The sequence below is a fragment of the Dermacentor albipictus genome, chromosome 9, assembly GCF_038994185.2.
Source record: "Dermacentor albipictus isolate Rhodes 1998 colony chromosome 9, USDA_Dalb.pri_finalv2, whole genome shotgun sequence".
Classification (NCBI taxonomy): Eukaryota; Metazoa; Arthropoda; class Arachnida; order Ixodida; family Ixodidae; genus Dermacentor; species Dermacentor albipictus.
In genome coordinates, this window is record NC_091829.1 from 116,678,167 (window position 1) to 116,699,674 (window position 21,508).

Below are 21,508 nucleotides of genomic sequence, written 5' to 3' on the forward strand. Positions count from 1 at the left end.
CTTAGTCTCCTTCTCTTAGAAAACAATCTACACGTGGTGGCAATCCAAAAAGCCAAAATTGATAGCCAGGAAGCGACTGATCGAATGGTGTCCACTTTCCGTCAGCATTACGATGTTTGTGTGTGTCATTCTGTTGGTTCCTCTGGTGGTTGTGCCGTTTTTATCCGCAGTAGTGTCGGTATAAGTGTGCAATCGCTCTTTTTGTGCCAAAGTGGACGTCTCCTGGTTGTCGATTTTTTCCAATATGACCTGAATTTCTGTGACATTTGTGCTTACGCTCCAAATGTAGAGGCGGAGAGAAAAGAGTTTTTTGAGCGTTTTTAGATTTATCTCGATTGTAATAAAGTACTAGTTTTGTTGGGTGACTTCAATTCTGTTTGTCGTTCGGTAGACCGTGTAAAAGGTTTGCCAGTGCGAGATAAGAGTGCGGAGGTCTTCAATGTTATAGTTCGCGACCACAACTTAGAAGATATCGGAAGTGTTGTCACAAATGGTGGGCGTCCGCAGATGACGCAGATGACGCCATTCGAGCTTGTCTTCGGTCGCCAAGTCGCCACGATGCTTGATGCGATGTTGCCTCACGTCGAAGACGACAGCATCCATGCAGACGTTGCCGGCTTCCTTCAACGTGCCGAGGAAGCTCGTCAGCTAGCCCGAATGCGTATTAAAGAGCAGCAAAACGTCGACGCCCGACTCTACAACCCATTTGCGAGCTACCTGGCAATATACAACTTCCCGCAACCACGCACCAAGCGGGACACCAGATCATTCCTTGGCTTGGCAGGCTATTACCAAAGATATATGCCGCAGTATTCCGAGATTGCGAGTCCTTTAATGGATGCTCTAGGAAAAACAGAACCACAAACGGCAAAGTGGGATGAGGCAAAAGAAAATGCTTTTAGTATGCTGAAGAACGCACTAACGAGTTAGCCAGTGTTGAACGCATCTGACTACTCTAAGCCATTCATTCTACAGTATGATGCCAGCGGCAGGGGTATGGGGGTGGTGCTCAGTCAAAAGAGAGATGACGAGAAGGAACACCCCGTACTGTACGCCATTAGAAAGCTTTCAGTTCGTGAGGAAGCATACAGTGCATCAGAAAAAGAATGCACCTGCGCAGTATGGGCGGTGCAGAAGCTAGCTTGCTATATCGCTGGTTCAAGGTTGACCATAGAGACTGACCCCTGTCCTCTCACACGGCTGCAGTCCATGTCTACGAAAAACGGTTGTCTTTTGCGCTTGAGCTTGGCTCTTCAAGAGTACACCTTCGATATTCGCTAAAAGAAGGGTAAGCTTAACGGCACTGGTGATGGTTTGAGATGCTGCCCTTGAAGTAACGAAAGCCTCATGCTCGTCCGGATTTCCGTGGCATTTTTAAGTTCGTTCATACGTTTTTCCGAATTCATGCGGTTTTCCGAAATGAAGCCGACTGTTAGCTGATTTTATTAACCACGTCTTAACGCTTTCAAGAAATGGCTGTTGTTAGCGTTCGGGGGGGGGGGGGGAGGACTCGCGTAGGGATTGGGAGAAGTGTAGCGGGTTGTCTTTCTTTTTTAAGGCCGGGTGTGTCTTGGGGGAGGGTGGCCTTGTGCTCGCTGCTTTGTTGTTGTGGGTCCAGCACTGTTCTGGGGTGATTACTTGCCCACGCAGGAGACGAAAAGTTGCGAGACCTGCTTCCAAAACCAATTTAACCGGACGGGACCAGGGAGAAAAGTCACAAGAGCGCCACGAGGACTGAGGACCACTCCTAGGAACCTCAGGAGCTCCCAGGACCTGCTGCGATCTAAGGGTTCATCACCTTTAAGGAAAATTCTGCTACCGAAACGCCGATCCGTTGTACAGCGGCTGCTGGCCCCTACACGTTGGGATCTTCCTCCCCCGCCGGAGATGCTGTTAGGGTTGGTGTCTGGCACCACGTGTTGAAAGGAATTTCAACCGGCCATCTCTCACCCTGCATCGTTGAAATGAGGTGTGACTTCGCCTCCTATGGTTGGCGTCCTGCACCTTGTGCACAAAGAACTTTCTATCACCCGACCTTCTTCCACCAGACCTCGTCAAAATGAAGCGTGACTTCCTATTTCACCATGACCATTTAGAGTGTCTGCCGGAAGCCCCGCAGTGTGCAGGCCTCTTTTGTGTGTTTGTGTGTGCGAGATTAGAGAGGCCCTTTCCTCGGATTGGACCTAGAGGAGAACGTCCACGAACCCGCAACGCGCAAAAGACACGGGCAGGTGTCTACAATTCCAGGAGGCGGGCGACCTCTTCCTTGCAGCAGGCTCGGTATAACCAGAGGAGGAGGGGCTCTCTTTCTGTGCCGGCGACATCATGTCGACGGAAGCAAGATCCCGCCCACGATTGTCGAGAGCCTATTTAAGGGGCTCCGAAATGTACTTTTGAACACTTCATGCTCTTCTCATTTTATTTCAACAACCTTTGAATAAACCAGGTAAGTTTCGCACTAGAAATCGTCTCACACTTGCTTGGTCGCCACGGTCTACCGTATGCCTGCAGCCCGCCGACAACGCCACGCTACCCTATAAGTAACGTCGGTCGAGCTTCTATAGGCAGGTGCCGCTAGTACTCGGCAGCAGTACGATACACTACGCTGGAGTAGGCAACAGCAGTCTGTTACCCTGCCAGTAGGACTCAAACTGGCAACATTTGAGGAGCAAGCCGCAATTGCTTAAATGATATTGCGCGACAAAAAACGACACCGACGTGAGTGAAGACGACACACCTAGCGCAAATAAAGAAGAAAGACGGATTACTTGCAACGTAACAAGCCGTCCTCGTCTTCCGAGCAAGACGTACTCTAGCAAGCGCTCGCCTGCTACACGTATATGATTTTACTTTAACTCGAGCGTTCTCGGATGTTGCCGGAATCTCACATGCAACCCCGCATGTACACAGGACAAGCGACTCCGATACGTCGGAAAGACTGTCGACTCCCATGGAAAGATAAGTAATCGCCGAACAGGTCGACGACATGCTGCAGAAAGGCGTTGTTCAGGAGTCTTGCAATCCTTTGGCAGCTCCTATTATACTAGTAAAGAAGAAAGACAAATCGTGGACATCTTGTGCTGACTACCGCTGCCTGAATGCCGTCAGAAAGAAAGACGTATATCCCTTACCACGCATCGACGATGCTGTTGATTGCCTTCACTCCGCATTGTGATTTTCGTGAGTTGACCTCCGGTCCGGGTATTGGCAGATGCCGCTGCACCCGTCTGACATAGAAAAGAACGCTTTCTTTTACGCCTGATGGACTCTGAGTTTAACGTCATGCCGTTGGGCTTATGTAATGCCCCAGCAAACTTCGGGCGATTTATGGACTCCATCCTCCGTGGTCTCGAATGCGAGCTCCGTATGTGTTATTGAGAGGACGTGATTATTTTCGACTGAACTTTGCAGGAGCACAACCAGCTGCTCGGCGTTGTTTTGGACTGCATCCAACAGGCTGGCCTCATTTTGAAATCTATGAAGTGTCGTTTCTGTAAGCGTCAAGCCCTTGTGCTGGGGTATCTCGTCGATAAGTATGGTATACGGCCATATCCCAAGAAGATTTCTGCTGTTCGCAACGTTAAGCAGCCGAAGAAAGTGAAAGCCCTCAGAAGTATCCTGGCCCTTTGTTCTTATTTTTGCAGGTTTATCAAAGACTTCGCCAAGCTTTATTGTCCACTGACTAACCTGTTCCGCAAGGACCCTGTCTACATGTAGTCCGCTAAGTGCAAGAGTGCTTTCCAGTAGCTGGAGTTCTTGCTCACCTCTGGGTCGCTTCTCCACCATTTCCATCCTGAGGTGTTCACCGAACTGTATACTGATGAAAGTTGTGTGAGTGTTGGTGCTGTGCTCGTCGTTTCATGACGGACGCCAAGACGTCGTTGCGTAAGACGTGGTACTTTAGCGACAGCAGAGAGCAATTATACAGTCATGGAACTGGAACGTCTTCCTGTTGTTTTCGCCATCCACAAGTGCACATCTTATTTGTATGACAGCCATTTCAGGATTATCAGCGACCATCATTCTCTCTGCTGGCTCGTTCCACCACGCGACCCAGCTCGGCGGTTGGCTCGGTGGGGCATGCCTCTTCATGAATACGAAATTTCTGTTGCTTATAAGAGCGGTCGCTGCCACACAGATTCCGACTGCTTATCTCGTCTTCCTTGTCAGAGCGAGGGTATCCATTAGGACGATTTCAACGACTACTTAACCACAATCTCATTGGACTTTCCTGACCTTGCCGTCTTCAAGAACTAACATAAGCGCGACCCTTTACTACAGGCGATTATTGATGCAACACACAGATCTGAACGGGCTACGCCATTTCTGATTCGTGACGGTCTGCTTTGGCACAAGAATTATATAAACAACGGTGCTACACTGCTGCTCGTTGTCCCAAAATGCCTGCGCTTTGCTGTACTTTCGGCCATATGCTCCACCACCTCCGACAAGTTTCTGTTGGCCTCAATCGTGGAAGACAACCAAGCAGTATGTCGCCAGCTGTGATGTGTACCAACGGAATAAACAACCGTCTACAGCTGCTGCCGGACCTCTGCAATCGGTTAGACCAACGACTGCACCTTTTACGAAAGTGGGTATACACCGTTTTTTCGTAGGTGTTGCCATATTGTGAACGCAGTGGCACCGCCTATGAGCAGCGCCATAGTGGCTTGGGTAAAAGTGGTGTTCTGCATGGCAGGTACATGCTCGGCGGTAGGTTCTGGCGTTTGTTTTCGTGGTCGCGCGGTCTGTTTAGTATGGCATGCGTCTTTATGTGGTAAACATTTCTGTGAGACGTGCTGAAGTGGTTTAAGGTGTCATGGCCGGGGATTCTGATGGCGCTGAGGCGGGCGGAGCACGCAGCACGATGTGAGCACGGATATTTGAGCCTGCAATGAGCCTCAGAGATCAATTGTGTATTGCTGAATGTTCCATTCACTAATGTGACTTTACTGCAGTATTATCCTCTACTTCTAAACTGCGGTTTAGGAGCCATGAAGCATACGCGACGATCGTAACAGCGTGGGTACCGTTCTGCTACCATAGGAGCTGTGTTGTTATACTTTGACAAGCGTTCAAACGGTTCGCTGCAGGTTTGATTGTGGGATTGCTTGTATGGATGGATGAGGTTTCCGCGCCTGAATGAAACAGTTTTGCCAAGTAACAACAGCATACCTTACAGTGTGGATTGAGCTTGCCCAGCAAAGGGGCTGTTTACGAACTGCGCGAGCGTCCTGGTAGGCGCTGGATTACAGATATATTTGTTCTATGCCCCGCATGGTCTAAGCATACGGCATCAGTGGTTATATATCTATAAAAGTTGTGCGGCGTGACTATGCGAGGTCGTATTGCGGCGTTAGCCCGTGTTCTCTTGCTTTTTCGAGAAAGAGGATGATAACTGATTCTTTTTTGTCGTGTTCTTTCGGTTTTGTACGACGCACTCACACGTATTACCGAAATTTTGCCCTTAGAAATAGCCATCACATTGTTTTATGCGATCCCTCTCATATAGTACGGCTGAATACCGGCCAAAAAGGCAATGGCAAAGCGCCCAGCCCATATACGTATCGTGCTGGTTCACTAGCCACAGTGACCGCACTGTTAAGGAGCGACATCGGCCTCATCCAGGGAGGCTAGCGTAGACATATAGTAATTTCAAGTATACGAGACTTTAAATGCGGGAGAACGATGCCGGTGCATCACAAAGATTTGATAGCGCCTGCCGCCTAGATGTTTCGGGGTTGCCTTAGGCTGGCAATGCAAGAGCATGCGTTCTTAACTTTTTTGTTTTAGTCCCTACGCCAAGCGATCAGACAGTGAGCTGATTTACTATTTATTGCTGGTAATACCGACACACCGGTTTTCTTTGTTGAATTAACACCGATATAAGCAAAATAGTTCACAACACATGCATACACACACACAGCGCGACTGATTATGTGCGTGCAACACGGATGATAAAGCGCATCACATTTCTGCGCCCCCAAGACGTATTTCTGCCTACTGTAGTTACCGATGCACCGAAAGGCTTCTCTGATGACCTTATATGAACGGAAATTGCATATATTGCACAGAATACGATCGAAAACATATCGAAATCGTTCCGCAGCACGCGACAGCAATACTTTCAAGGAGCGCCACGCCGGATCGCCCAAGCCAGAGAGGAAGGATGCCTCGCCGCACGCCCTACCATCTCGCCCGACGAAAAGGTTAGTAGATTTGCTCGATCCCATTCCCAAGTCTTCCACTGGCTGCCGCTAGAAAATCGTATGCGTGGATTATTTAACACGCTTTACTGAAATCATAACACTTACCTCAGCTACACCATCCAATGCTTCGCGGTTTCTTCTATATTCGATTATTCTGCGCCGCGGAGCTCCTCGTGTAGTGATAAGTGATCACGGCCGGCAGTTCACCGCTGACGTCGTGGAAGAGTTGCGACCTTTGTGGAATTCAATATCGTCATTCCATGCCTTACCCTCCGCAAATCAATGGTCTAACCAAGTGCACCAATCGTATCCTCGTCAACATGCTTTCAATCTACGTCTCAGTAAATCATATGAACTGGGATGCCTGATACCGTTCAACACGTATGCCTTCAACACAGTTAAGCATGAAGTCACAGGATAAGCGCCCTTCTTTCTCCTTTGCGCTCGCCATCCTCAATGCTTTCTCGACACCGTACTTCCTTTTCACCTAACGACGGTGCTTCTGTCACGCAGATATTGTGTCGTGCCGAAGAAGAACGTCGACTTGCTTGGCTCAGAACCCTAACGTCACACGTTTATGCTAAGGATCGCTACGATGCCCAACATCTGCCCGTCAGATTTACCTCGTGTGGCTGCGGACACCGGTTCGGAAAAGGAGATTTTGCGAAAACCTTCTGTCCCAGTATTCGGGCCCGTTCATCATTATCAAATGCTTGAGTTAAGTGCCCTATGTCATCGCTAAACTGACGGCCGATAACCGCCGTACAAGCAAGACGCAAGTTCTGCAGGTCATGCGATTTAAACAGTAGAATCAACGCACACTCTGACTCGCTCGGTGAACTTCGTCGGCCCGGGAGGAATATGTAACACCGCATCGGAGGAGCGTAGAACAAAAAGAAGAAGCGGCGCAAGGTTTTTGAGGTTATCGGCTGTTTCGGACCATCCCCATATCTTCTCTACCCCTTTTACTCTAAATAAATCCATTCTAAATCCGTAACAATATTTACAGAATCACTAAGCGAAGTTAAGTCTTTGATGTCATTATAAAAGCATAATTTTTAAAATTGTTTATGTGTATTCGTTTCCCTGCACTATTAATACAGCTTCAAAACGTGCCTTAACCTACTGCGTTCCTGGCCACACAAGCATCGAACGCTCGCCTATGAACACTCCCGTAGCCGTCGCAGCTGTAGAAATGAAGCCTCTCCTCCGGAGAAAATGAAGGAACTATTGGCAAACCTTTGGGATGCTGAAACGTATGGTAATTTTCATATAATCAAACCACCGTTTGGCATCTGGCCACCAACAACAAAATCACGAGAATCCGCGATCCCCTGTTGAGTCGGTTGACAATAGGACAAATGTGTTGCACCCATTACTGCTTGTTGATGGGAGAAGAACCTCTGATATGGGGTAAATGTAGTGAGATGTAGATCGTCCTCCATGCCTAATGGATTGACGGTAAGCAGACGTTGAAAGGACAAAAAAAAAATAGAGTTTCCTCAAGCCCACCGACAACATATCCGTCTTCATCCAGGAATGTTTCTCGGGAGGAACCGTTATTCAGCTTAAAATATTTTAAATTTCTGCAATGATATCCACTTAGTATGTCCTATCAGCCCAAAGAATTCGAAGCACGGTCTCTTTTGAGAAGCCGCAGCGGCGACCGTAGCGTGTTGCTTACCGCACGCCTCCAGGTGCTGTTGAGGCAGTAGTGCTACTGGCAGGAAAACATTTTAGTATATCCCCCTCCCTCCGTCGCACATCTTTTATTTTCATCCAGCTTTCATTGTACACCTTATTTATTATCGTCATATTATTAGTCTATATTTTACGCACCTTACAGTGAATGTTTTGGGCCACTATATTGCTGCGTCACATATACACTTCGACATTCACCACGCCATCGTCTACATCATAACATTTTTTCGCACTCTTTAGCTTTCTTGGCCCTTGTGCCATAAAACCTTATGAATCATCATCATCATGATTCACTTGCATATGTCTGGTGGCATTGACTTCAGTCTCCATTAGTGAGTCGCGACTTGCACGTGTGTTTTCAACAAGCTGTTCGACCATGACTGAGTGCCTTATAACTTGTCGGCAACAAACTTCCCAATGCCTGGGTGCTGCTGCGCACCAAATTGCAGATACAACTATGCTGGAGAGCCTACATGCCCTTTGCATAGCTTTTATAGGGACGCACAGGCTGAAGCCGTGTCAAAGCAGAACTTCTTGACAAAAAAAAAAGCAACCTTTGTGGTGAGCCAACTTGATTTTAGGAGCCACTCTGTCGTGCATATTTTTTCGAGCTAGTTATTTCATACGTATATTCGATGTTTAGTCTGCTGCCTCGTCTATGTAGCGCCTGCCGAACGCGGAGAATGAATGAATAGAATTTATTGATAAGAAAGACAGAGAGGTCGACCTGAGCTAGTGCGCTCTAGTCTGCTACTCTGTACTGGGGAAGAGGGAAGGGGAGTGAAAGTATTGGGATGGATGATGATGATAAGAGAAGTGGTGAGTGCTTATGTACATGAGACAGTTGCCTCGCTAGAGGCGCTCGTCGAGCTTGGTGTCCTGCAGGACCTTCAACAATACTTTTGTTGCAAGCATTTAAATTGCAGTGTCAGGCCATGGGCCGAGGATAGCTTCCTCCGACAGTAGTTGTCTGCCAACGCTGGCTAGGAAACTGTCTAACGTCCTTCACTCCAGCATGTCTGCTGGGCAGTCGCACACTACGTGTTGCAGTGTTTCGAGCCTCTGACAGTGTACACAATCAGAGCTGTTCGATTGGCCGATGAGTTGTGCGTAGCGACGGGTGAAAGCCACGCCGAGCCGAATCCTGTGTAGCAATGATGTTTTGCTCCATGTAAGCTTCGGGGGCAAACAGAATTTACCGTCTGGGTCAATCATACGTAGACGTCTGTGAAGGTTATCAGAGTTGGCTCTGTAAGCCTTTGTAAGGTCCTGCATGAGTGCCTTAAAAAAAATTAAATTATGGGGTTTTACGTGCCAAAACCACTCTCTGATTATGAGGCACGCCGTAGTGGAGGACTCCGGAAATTTTGACCACCTGGGGTTCTTTAACGTGCACCTAAATCTAAGCACACGGGTGTTTTCGCATTTCGCCCCCATCGAAATGCGGCCGCCGTGGCCGGGATTCGATCCCGCGACCTCGTGCTCAGCAGCCCAACACCATAGCCACTGAGCAACCACGGTGGGTGCATGAGTGCCTTGATCATGGAGTTGGTGTCAGGTCGCGAGTAGGCAATCCGTACTTCATCAGAGGAAGAGGAGGCCGGTCTTGCCTCACTGTCAACGAGTTCATTACCAAAAACACCACAATGGCTAGGCACCCATTGAAAGGTGATCACGTGGCCACTTAACTCGGCACTGTGATAAAGTTCGACGATTTCCAGCACGAGCAGATAGTATGGTCCTTTGTTTAAAAAGTATTTTAGCGCCTGTAGCGCTGATTTCGCATCGCACACTAGTGTCCATTTATGTGGTGTCTGCGTTCTCATAAAACGGACAGCCTCCCGTATTCCCGCAAGTTCCGCAGCCGTAGATGTCGATTTGTGGTCTAATCGAAATCGTTGAGTAATTTGAAGTTGTGGGATGACAAACGCGGCCGTTGTGGCAGATGGCGTGACCGAACCATCGGTATATACTTCTACAGTCCCACTATATAAAGTAAATATATAAGACAGGGTGAGCTGCTTCAAGCCAATGGAGGAAACGTGAGATTTCTTCCTGATTCCGGGTATCTGAAGCCTCACTAGTGGTCTTGGCAATGTCCATGGAGGTGTCGCGGGGATGTCGGTTACCTGGAATCTTGCAGGTACAATGCTTGCGTGACATGCAATAGCTTAAGAAAAAGCACAGTCAAGGTTGATGCTTGGAAGCGTTGACAGTGGATGGCGTGAGTGTCTGGTTAGCAGGCGAAGATAGGTTCGCACAAGCTCACAAGACCTGTATATGTCGATAGGACAAGCCCGTGCTTCCGCTATTGTGCCCTTAGTTGACGTGCAGCGTGGCAAGCCAAGACATATCCGTAGTGCTTGAGCCTGAAGGCTCTCCAGCGTGCGTATACAAGATGACCCCATGTTAGATAACACAGGCATGGTATAGCGTATGTAGCCCACAAAAAGTGCCTGGTACACTTGGAGCAAACTTCGCTCAGAGGGGCCCCATCTCAGTCCTGATATTACACGAAGAACGTGTATGAAGTTGGTCAGTTTAGCCCTAAGCGCAGTAACAGAGAAGCGCGCTATCGATGCCCAGGAGGTTCTTCTTCCGAGTGTCACCTTTGCAAGCGACAGTCATTTGGTTGTACGGAACGGTAAAGTCGGTCGTCGGCGCTTGTGATACGAATTGTCCCGAACCGTTATCAATTGACGCAAGCGTACTTACCAACAAAATTTACCACATCAAGTTAAAACTTAATGTCTTTTCTGTTTTGAGACTGTACTGCCCCTTGACAGTTGTACCCATGCAACAATTTCGCAGTCGAGCGTGGGAACATTTCTTGCTCTGTATGGTATGGAGCATTCCAGCTTTTTCTCGTTATGTAATGTAGAAGTTGCGTGAATTACAACAGAATGCATGCCTAACTGCAGTCAACCAACCATCGCTGCAAAAAAAAAAAAAGCTTACATGAAATATGCCTGGCTCTTAGCGTCTCTGACTTATTTTCTTCGGAGGCTTTGCTAAAGAATTGCGCAAAAGTGACTTCTCCTTTCGAAGGCATTTCCGCCACTCGAAATGTCAGCTCCAGTTTCGCAGAAGGGCAGCGGATTGGGCGAGTTGGTGTTGCATGGTAACAATAAAATTCAAACAGCGCTAAACGACAGGATCAGAATGAGGAGGAGCCAAACACGCCCTGTTTGTCTCCTCCTCATATTGGTCCTGTCGTTTAGCGCTGCTTGCATTTCCAGTTTCGCGTATTCATCACAGTTTGATTACTTTCCTTTTTCTGTGGCCCCTGTTTTTTTCTCTGGATAGTGGTCCACCCAACGTAATGATACGTTTGTCGTTCCGCTGCGTCCGCTGTCATTATATCATACTGGGGCACTTTTTCAGGTTTCCGAGAAGGGCTTCCAACCGAAAGACTTCGTCACAACAAAGTAGTGCGATGATGCCCCATGCAGGGTGATCGATTGAGGTGCCCCTTAAGCTGGAAAGGGTGCAGTCAGATGCCGTACTAAGTATTTTTTTCATGATGGCCGTGCGTACATCTCTCGTGGCGACACAGCAGCTCGTGAATGCCAACAGAAAAAGCGTTCGAGTCTAGAAAACTCTGAAAGGCGCTTCAGATGGCTGCGCAAGCTGTGGTTTGACGCTCAGGCCGCGAACCTCCGGGCCTCGATGCATACAGGGCACCGCGTCTGTCCCGGCCGCTCCGTGTACCGACGCACCGCTCAGGGAGCGAGGCCAGCTGGTAACAGCTATTGGCGAAGGCTAGCCCATGCGTCGAGCGAAGGCGACCTACGTGAAGCTGTCCATAAAGAACATTACTTTTGTTAAGCTGGGTTTCGACCAACACCAGTTTGACAATACAAGCGAATTTTAATGCTATTTTTACACATAAGGTATAGCCAAAGGGTCGCTGGTGGCTGCTATCGGTTCACCATGACTGAGAAAACAAAGAACCCAGTGAACGGGAACCCAGTTTACAGGCAGAAAAATTGCCTATATTATAGAGTTGCAATTTTGTGCTTTAAAGAACGAAGTTTAAACGTATTTTGAATAAATTGTGGGGTTTATGGCCCATGAACTGCACTCGGTGTTTTGTACATATATTTCTTAACAAGTCAAATAGAAATAGAAAATGAACAAATAGTAGTTACTAGAGATCAGACTGTAGGCCAATGCCTAGTTTTTGCAGCCCGCTAGGGCTCCACAATTTTGGTGTATGAGCACAAATTATGGATTAAGTGGCTTAGCAGTGACTTTATAGGGCCTCTAAAAGCCCTTTTTCGTCGTTCGTACCTATAAGCCTATGTTTGTTTTTAAGCAAAATCAGAAGTAGGTAAAAGCTGAAGCCAAGGTTTCGACAAGTGGATTGTCTCTTTCAAGGCGACATATACTTTGCTCGGCACAGTGTATATAGGTAGGGCCCTTCTAAAGGGGAGAAGGGGTACGGCAAGTGGGCGAGGCAACAACACGGGGTGTCTAAGCGGCGATGGTGTACCACTGAAAAGGAAGGTATTCGATTGAGCGTCGGTGGAGGAATGTAAGGTCGCGTCTTGTACCAGCCGGCCGTGTGTTTTTTAGTGAAAACGTCCTGGACGACATGGGGGTGGGGTGGAATTATATGCTCCGCTAGGGGTCCGTGAGCTATCGTGTTTCTGAAAGCGAATGAAAGAAGCAGCAGAAAATGGAGCTCGTGAAAAAGAAGTCACTCAAATGCAATAAATATACAAATAAAAGAAAAAAATGGTCGGACAGAAAAAAAGACACGGAGCAACTCAATGAAACATAACCAAGTGCTGTTGTCTATAGCTTGAAATTTCAAGCTATTGGCTTCTCTTTTTTTTAACACTGTGCTATTCGCGCTTTTCTGGGAGCCGACTAGAAATTCCCCTGTATTGACCGCACACCCGGTGGTGATCAATCACGGTTAACTGCCCGATGACACATTGGCCACATCGTCTGGCAAAATGTAGTCTCTTTAGCACTCAACCCTCGCACTTTCGAAGGTCGTGTCTCGCGGTACCACGTTCCCAGGTTCGGCTATCCCAGATCGTGAGGGCTGTCTACTTGATCTCACTGTTGCCAACACGTTTAATGCGGCTCGAGGTGGCGTTGGGGCCAGGAAACTACCAGGCAAATGCACAAGTATGTCCGGTAGTAGGAACGAAGGAAAACAATGATTTATTTTAAATAATTAACGCTGGCTCCAGATACGGAAGCCCACTCAATGTAGGAGCAAAATAAACGTCTAGTTTAACATTAGGGGCCATATAACGTAAAACTATTCCAATATGTTTCTATTCCAATCTCCTGACGTCAAATTTGCATAACCACCGACGCAAGCACCGGGCCGTCACCCGCAGGTTTGCCTGAACAGACCAATCAAACGCTCTCCTCGTTCATAGGAGGTCACTTTTGTTTCCTTGACAAACGAATAACATTACCTACACTGAATGGCTTGGCGTATCTAATTGGTTGACAAGAGGCGAGGAGAACGCTCAAGTGGAGAGGGATTCACTGGGGCAGAGTCAGTGCACTGGAAATTGATAACCGGATGAAGAGACTGGGATACATAGCGCAAAAAATGACACAGGGATAAACAGGAACACAGGACGAGTGCGTCACAGGGACAAGCAGGAAAAAGCAGGAACGAAGAGGCTGGTGCCGGCGTCTGCGATTGGTCGGCTTTCCGACCAATCGGAAAGCCGACCGTTTTTTTTTTTTTGTGGTGGCTGGTCGAAAATCACGGTGCCATGCAACGGAAGTTTAAGAATGACGCTAAAACTGACCCTCAGCAAAGAAGAGTTCGCAGAATGAGGTGGCAAACGTGCCGAAAGGGCTCGAAAACGTTACACGGCCACCCAAGATGTTTTATTATACGCAAATACACCCATGCTCTCCGGCAGGTGCGAGTAGCCAGCGTCTCAGCGATTGGCGACAGCCATCTTTTATTTCATTCGGAACGGGCTATTCCGAAGAAAATTCAGTTTTGTTCGGCATAATAATGCAGCTTTATCGCGTACACGTCACTTTGACGCGGTGAGTTTGTGCGGTTTTGTGACGGCGTGTTACAGGCTCGTGAAGTGGGTGCAGCCCGAAAACTTTTTACCAATAGCCGAGGGCTAATGGCGAAAAGGTGTCGAATCCGAAAGCACTATTTTTCTTTTTTTCTGTCAAATCATGCATAATTAGTGCGTACACATCATATCAGATGGGGAGGTATCGCGGTTTTCGTGACGTCGCGTCACAGACAGGTGAAGTGGGCGTGGTCGAAAAAAGTTTTTGACCAATCGTGGAGGGCGGATAGCAGAATTGGAATGGAAAAGTTTGGAATAGTTTTACGTTATAGCGCCCCAGGAAACGTCAGCCCCACTCTCTCTCTGCACCACAGGTTTCCGTTTTTAATACCGTTGTCTTCCCTAGGTAAGTAGACTAGGGAATCTGGAGGACTGTATCGCAGCCAATCACAATGGTTTGAATTGGTCGTAATATCTCTCCCAGGACGTCGCAGTGTCCCGCCGGCTCCGCCTGCAATGCTGCACCTTCGCCCCCGCATATGGCGCAAGCACGCAGCAATCTGGGAATACGAGGTTGATGCTGTTCTCACGGCAGCCTTCGGCGTTGGCCGCTTTCATCAACTAGTTCAGCTTGTCAGGGTCAGGTTCAGGTCGAATGATCTTTGCGGCAGTTGTCATACCGATGTGAGCTCCTTTGTTTGCACGTAAGCCTTTTTCGGGCCCCGCGTCAAGTGCGCGCGCGCTAACGAAAGAACGGCCTCGTGGAAAACGTCTAAGGAATGCTCATTGCCGTATTGAGACGTAACACACTTCCAATTAAAGCACAAGAGACTTCAAAAAAGAATAAGTGCATCCATTCACGTTGGTAAAACTGCTCAAACGACGCTAAGTGAAGCATTTTTTGCACTCACAAGCTCATTATATTCAACATGCTGCGCCGAATTCGTTGCAAGACTCCGCTCCAAATAATCTGGGGGCCCTTGTGTGAAAATAAAAATACTCTTATCAAATAGAAATCAATTGTACGCGAGTTCTTGACAAAGAAGCCATCGCAGAACATTTTTAATTATATTCTCACAATGTTTTTTTAGTCAGTTCTAAAATTGTTTCTCACACACCTGCATCCTGTTTTGTTTATGTTGACATTGTATCTGTACTAGGCGTTGTTGCGACGTTCCTTATCTTGCGAACTAAACATCACCAAATGTCAATGGCGCTCAAAACGCTTTCCTTCCTTACTACGCTTAAATGCGTGTGGCATATCTTGCCGCCATTTCTCGCGCATCGCTATCATCTGCACAACTACTAGCTGACTGATTGGTGACAGGTGCTTTGTCTAAACGCAGAATAGGAGGTACTGCGGAGCTAAAAAATTATCGTCCGATGTCTAATTTCTTTCTGTTTTAAGGTACTTGAACACATCAATGCTAACTCCACAAGGAATTTCTTGATAGAAAACATCCTTTCCGATTTTCAGCATGGCTTCAAGGTTTTTCTACGGTAACACAACCAGTCACAATACATCAGTTTCGCTAGCGTTATCGATAAAGTTGGACAAAGTGACATAGTTTCCTTGGACGTCAAAAGACGTTTGATCATGTTTCACACCACGAATTCAGTACCAAAGCAAGTAAAGTCGATTGACCTCCCTTTTCATAATAAACTGAATTTCCGTTTACTTAGAAAATCCCCTTCAATTTGTTTCCATTAATAGTCAGTGCTGACGACCTTTACCGGGTACATCCGGAGCACCACAACGAAGTATGCTGGGGCCATTGTTGTTTCTGTTTTTCATCAATGTTAATAAAAAGTCCTGTACAAATTGGTTTATTTGCAACCCACTGAATTTCACATAACGAAGGAAGGATGGAAAGTGTGGAGAAGGAAGGCAGGGAGGTTAACCAGTTTAGCCTAACCGGTTTGCTATCCTACACATGGGAGCGAGATGGGGGGATGAAAGATGGGGAGAAGAGATAGAGAGCACATAACACGGCACACATATCGCTGGCTACAGTCTGTCACTCTTGCGCGGTACGTTACATCACTGTCACAGCCGCTTGTCCAAGCCCGTCTCCTTCATAAACCGAAGTATTCCCTTCGTCGCCTTCAGCTGCGATGTCTTCTGTCGGCGATATGTGAAAATGGTTTCAACTGACAACGGTCAAGGTGCGCTAGAACGGACGCCATAGACTGTCTCTGAACATTATATTCAGGACAGTCACACAGAATGTGTTGCAGCGTCTCCTCGCAAAGACAGGCATTGCAGAGAGCGTTGTCGGCCTCTCCAAAGCGAAACGAGTGATTTCGTGAAGGCCCCCCATAGCCATAAGCGATAAAGCAGGGTGGCCTCACTTCAGCGGAGTCCAGTTGGCATACAGAGATGCATCAAGGAGGGCAGATCGTGTTGACGGTTGCTCCGGTTGGTCTGGCTGCTTGGTGTGCAGCATACAGAGAGCGTGATCTCCGGTGCAAGCACTTGAAGTCTGCTGGCTGCGTCGGACCGTGGAAGTGGTATGGCCTCTTCCTGTGTGTCTTCAAGAGCTGTCCCAGCGGCTTTATCGGCGTCTTCATTTCCTATGACACCGCAGTGACTTGGCACCCACTGAAACTTCACGTGATGTCCTTTCTCATGTGATGTATGGAGTAGGCATCTAATATCGAGCACGAGCTATTCGAATGGCCCGCGACGCAGAGCTGATAGCAAAGATTGTAGGGCTGCCTTTGAGTCACTGAAAATTGACCATTGTCGAGGTGGTTCCTGATTGACAAAACAAAGTGCAGCGCGAATAGCAGCTAGTTCCGGAGATGTAGATGTCGTTGGGTGGTCAGTCCTAAAGCTGAGGGGAATACCTCTTGCTGGGGGAGGGGGGGACGACCACAGCTCCGGATGAACACTTGATGTTTGTGGAACCATCAGTATAAATATGTGCACTGTCCGCGTAGCTCTCGTGCAGAAGCAGAGATAGATGTTTAAGTACAGGCGACGATAGCTCAGACTTTTTCCCTATTCTTTGTACGCTTAAATGGACTGTGGGGCTGACAAGGCACCAAGGGGGTATCGATGGTTTAGATGCAGCTGTGAACCTCGAGAGAAGTTTGTCGTTGTACTTGACGATAGTTTTAGAGAATGATGCTTGGTGCCTGTCTGAAGGTAGTGTTGCAAGGTGGTGATAGGGGGCCCGTGCAAAATGTCTCATATGCGTTCTCAGGGCTTCTACCGTGATGTGAGTTTGCATTGGATGGCCCCGAGACATCGCAATAGTTGCCTCAGTTGACGTGCATCTGGGCAAACCAAGGCAAAGTCTGAGTGATTGAGCTTGTGCTGCCTGCAGAACAGGAATATTTGTCTTGCAGGTGTTGTTCAGTAGAGGTAGACTGTATCATAAATACCGACAAAGAGAGCTCTCTAGGGTCTCAGCATTGCATCTACTGACATCACCCACGTCTTTCCTGTCAAGTATTTAAACAACTGGGAGGTTGCTGTGAGGCGCCGTGGCACGTACGCCACGTGCGGGCTCCAACAGAGGTCTCGGTCGATAATTACGCCAAGGAATCTGTGGGTTCTGACATAGGAAATGGTCCGCCCATTGATTGAGATGACATAAGGCGTCATTGGTTTGCGAGTAAATGCCACCAGGGCGCATTTTTCTGGTTACATGCTGAGACCTTGTTCACACAAGTAGCTCGCTGTCAAAGTAGCCGCTCTTTGAAGCCGTGCACGTATCTGAGGACGTGTGACTGCCGAAGTCCAGACACAGGTGTCGTCTGCGTATATTGAAATTTTGGTGGTAGTTGGCAAGTGTTCAGCAAGCCCAATAAGAGCGAGGTTGAATAGCGCCTGGCTGAGAGCACCGCCTTGAGGAACGCCCCTGCTGGTATAGCGTCACGTAGTTGGACCATCGTCAGTTAACACATAGAATTATCTTCAGATAGGTAACTTGCAATCCGCAAAAATACTCGAACTCGTAGGCCAACCGTCACTAGAGCGTCGACAATAGCCTCATGTAATACGTTACCGTATGCTACTTTCACATCTAAGAATAAAGCTACAGATAAACGTTTACGGGACCTTTCGTGCTGGACATGTGAAACGAGATCAACTACATTGTCGTCGGAAGAGCGGTCACGTAGGAAACCAGCCACGGAATACGGATAAATCTTGTAGTGTTCAAGGTACCATTCCACGCGGCCAAGAATCATCCGTTCCATAATCTTTCCTACACAGCTAGCCAGCGCTATTGGGCGGTAAGAGGTGAGCTCTAGTGGGGATTTGCCCTGCTTCAAGATTTGCACCAGGCGGCTAACTTTACATTCGTCAGGAACATTTCCCTCCTGGCATGAGGTGTTGTAGAGACTCAATAATGCTATCCGTGCGGATTCTCCGAGATAGCACAAAGCTCAGTATAATATACCATCTGGACCCGGAGATGATGAGCGCCTGCAGAGAGCTTGTCGCGCATGAAATTTTGCTTTGCATACTAGATTATGTTAATATTAGTTCTGTTATTCGCGAGGGTGTCGCCTTGGCGTATCGGAACTCCACGACGAGATTGATAGTTAACCAGAGTCTGGGGGCACCCATTAGCGTGCAGTGGTTGGTACGCCAGGGTTGTCCCCTTAGCCCTCTTTTGTTTTGCATATACATACATAAACATCATGAAAAAAGAGACAATTCGTGGCTTTCGGTTCCAAGCAGTGGAAGTCAAGCTGTTGGCATATGCGGATGATGTGGCGGTTTTTTCAACCCGTGGCGCAGGTGTAACTGAGGCAATTAAATGTGTAGAGCACTTCTGCCAAGTCACTTACAGCAGAGTGAACTTAGCCAAATCACTAGGGCTCTGGCATGAAAAATGGCAATCGACACCCGACCGCTTTGCAAGCGTGTCCTGGGTTACGGCACTGATGAGGTAGGTACTTGGGAGTACCTCTAGAATGCTGTCGTGATAGTGCGACATATTGGACAGCGCAGACGCATGATACACGTGGAAACGCGGAAAGGTAGAAAGGAACGAACTTCTCGATTTTTGCTAGAGCCACCGTGTGCAATCTGTTCTTTATTAGTAGGCTGTGCTATGTAATGCAGGTGTTACATTGAGCAAGGCTCAATGTACAGAAGCTGCATCGAATTTTCGCCATTTTCATGTGGGATGCGCAATGGGAAAGGTGCAGCTGAACTCTTTTGTGCAAAGGAGTCAAGAATGTTGGATTGGGATTGGGACACCTTCTTTTTGCGGCAGATTGTGAACAGGTTTCTTTTCCTTCGCGACGTCAGCGATCCTTTTTGCGCACCGCATGCCAAGTAAGGCTTGGCCGCGCGTTGCCAGACTTTGTTGTTTCAACCGAAACACTCACGGGAGGCATTTATGGATATTTTAGAGAAGTTGTCGCAAGTGTACGATTCCTTGCAACAAGGCTTTCACATGAATATTTGTCTACTGTCAAAAAGAAAAGATTGTACAAGGATTTGTATGACGTTGTTCTGCTGGAGCCCATGTACAGAGCCTTGTACAGTAGAGGCCCTGGTAGGGACGTGTTAAAGAGAGTAAAGAAAATGCAAGTTGCGCCAAGGGTTAAAACCTTTTTTTTTTTTAAGCTTACACACTGGAACGTTGCCAGTAAAATGGCTTTACAGGAAAAGGGCTTATTTCTTCCATGGGGATCTCACTGCCTTATTTGCAAACAACCAGAAACGATAGATCACGTTTTTCTTCATCGTTGGGGAGGGGTATCTTTTTGGGACGTACTACAAAGAACGTTCAAGAAACAATTTCCCCTCGACCCTCAGGGAATACGGTATCTACCCATTACTAACGAGGATGGTTTTCCGTTTGATTTATTAATGTTAATTGGCCTCCACAGTATTTGGCGCTCTCGAATGGCAGGATACTACTGCGATCCCGACGCACCACCAACGCGAATTTATTTCCGTGAAACTGTGCATCGGTTTGTTGATATTTTGAAGGCCGGTGACAACACTCCCAAGTGGCTGTCAAAGGTGGAGCCATTGAGGGCTCTAAATGAATTTTAATGTGGTAAAGCCAGCTCCCTACCAGGCTGATTATGTCAATACGACGTGGTCATTGTACCGTTTATATTTTCTTTTGTGTATTGCTATTGCTGTTCTTTCTTTGTCAAAGTCAGGGAACAAAGAAAAAAAAAGAGGTAGTGCCGCCTCGAGCTCCTCCATTGCAAAAGGAAGGTCCATGCGGTAATCACGGGAATGGGGGATGTCATCTCGGGCTGGAGGATCTGGACGTGTCGCTTGGTCTGCAATCCGCGCTCAAAAGTCTCCTGTGACATCGATGTCTTGCCGCCCTTGGAAAAGCGCGAGTGCCTTGAATGGAAAACGCTGTTCCGGAAGGCAACGCAGACCTTGCACCGTTTTCCAAATGTCAGACAGCGCCTTGCGTGGGTCGAGTGGCTGGCAAAACATTACCCAATGTCCGACGCTAATCTATCCATTCAACGCTGAATCTTCTTTGCATCCTCATGGCTGCCCTAAGGTCATGGATTGATTTTCTACGCCAATATCGACGTTCCACCCGGTGACGAAGTGTTCGAAGTCGCTCTAATTCTATGTCGAAGTCGTTTCGCGTATAAGAGGTTGTCAGCATGCGAGTGGCGTTTCGCATAGAATTTTAAATTGTTTGTTCTAACCCAGAGAGTAGGCCCGTGCGGCAGGCATCTTCCATATCAGATTTGAAGTTGGCCCATTGAATCATCCGAATGGTATTCATTGGGTCAGATCTAGACGACAAGCCTTTAATGTTCAGATAGGTGGGAATGTGATCACTCCCATGTGTCTCAATATCTGGAAACCACTTCACACACCTGGCGAGAGAGTTGGAGATGAAAGCTAGGTCGAGGCACCTGCCGTGTGTCACGCCTCGAAGAAAGGTGGGGCTACCATCGTTCAAGAGAGTAAGGACATAGTTGTAGGCGATGATTTATAATCTTCGTCCTCTTGCATTTGTCTTTTTACTTCCCCATGCTGGATGTGTGCATTGAAATCTCCTATGATGACCCATGGAGTGGGGCAAACACTCAAGATATCCGTTAATCTTTTAGTGTCGAAATTGCTAGAAGGCGATATATAAACGCCTATGAGAGTGAACAAGCGTTTGTTCTTTTTAACTGTGATGCATATATATTGATTGTCGTCGTGGGGCGCAATTGGTTGCAAAACATAGGTGAGTTCACGACGAACGAAAACGTTGATTTTGCTGCATGCACTATTTGTTGATGACATGATACATTCGTACCCTGACAGTCTGATTGGTTTCGACAAGTTGGGCTCACAAATGACGATGAGTGGAAACACATTGCTGTACATACTGACGGAAATCTGAAATTCGTGACTTTAGCTCTCTGGCGTTCCACTGCATGACGGACGCTGCCTTGACTTCTTTTCGGAAGGATAGGGTATGGGTAGCCATCTCTCTAGTTGAGGGATTCAAGCACTGGGCTTAAGGCGTCAAGAACTTTAAGTGCGCTTCGAGCAGACGGTGTCCCGATCTCAACTAAAATCATTCGGGTAGCCTCCATGAGGGAACGTAGCACCGAGATGACTTGACGATCTGTTTT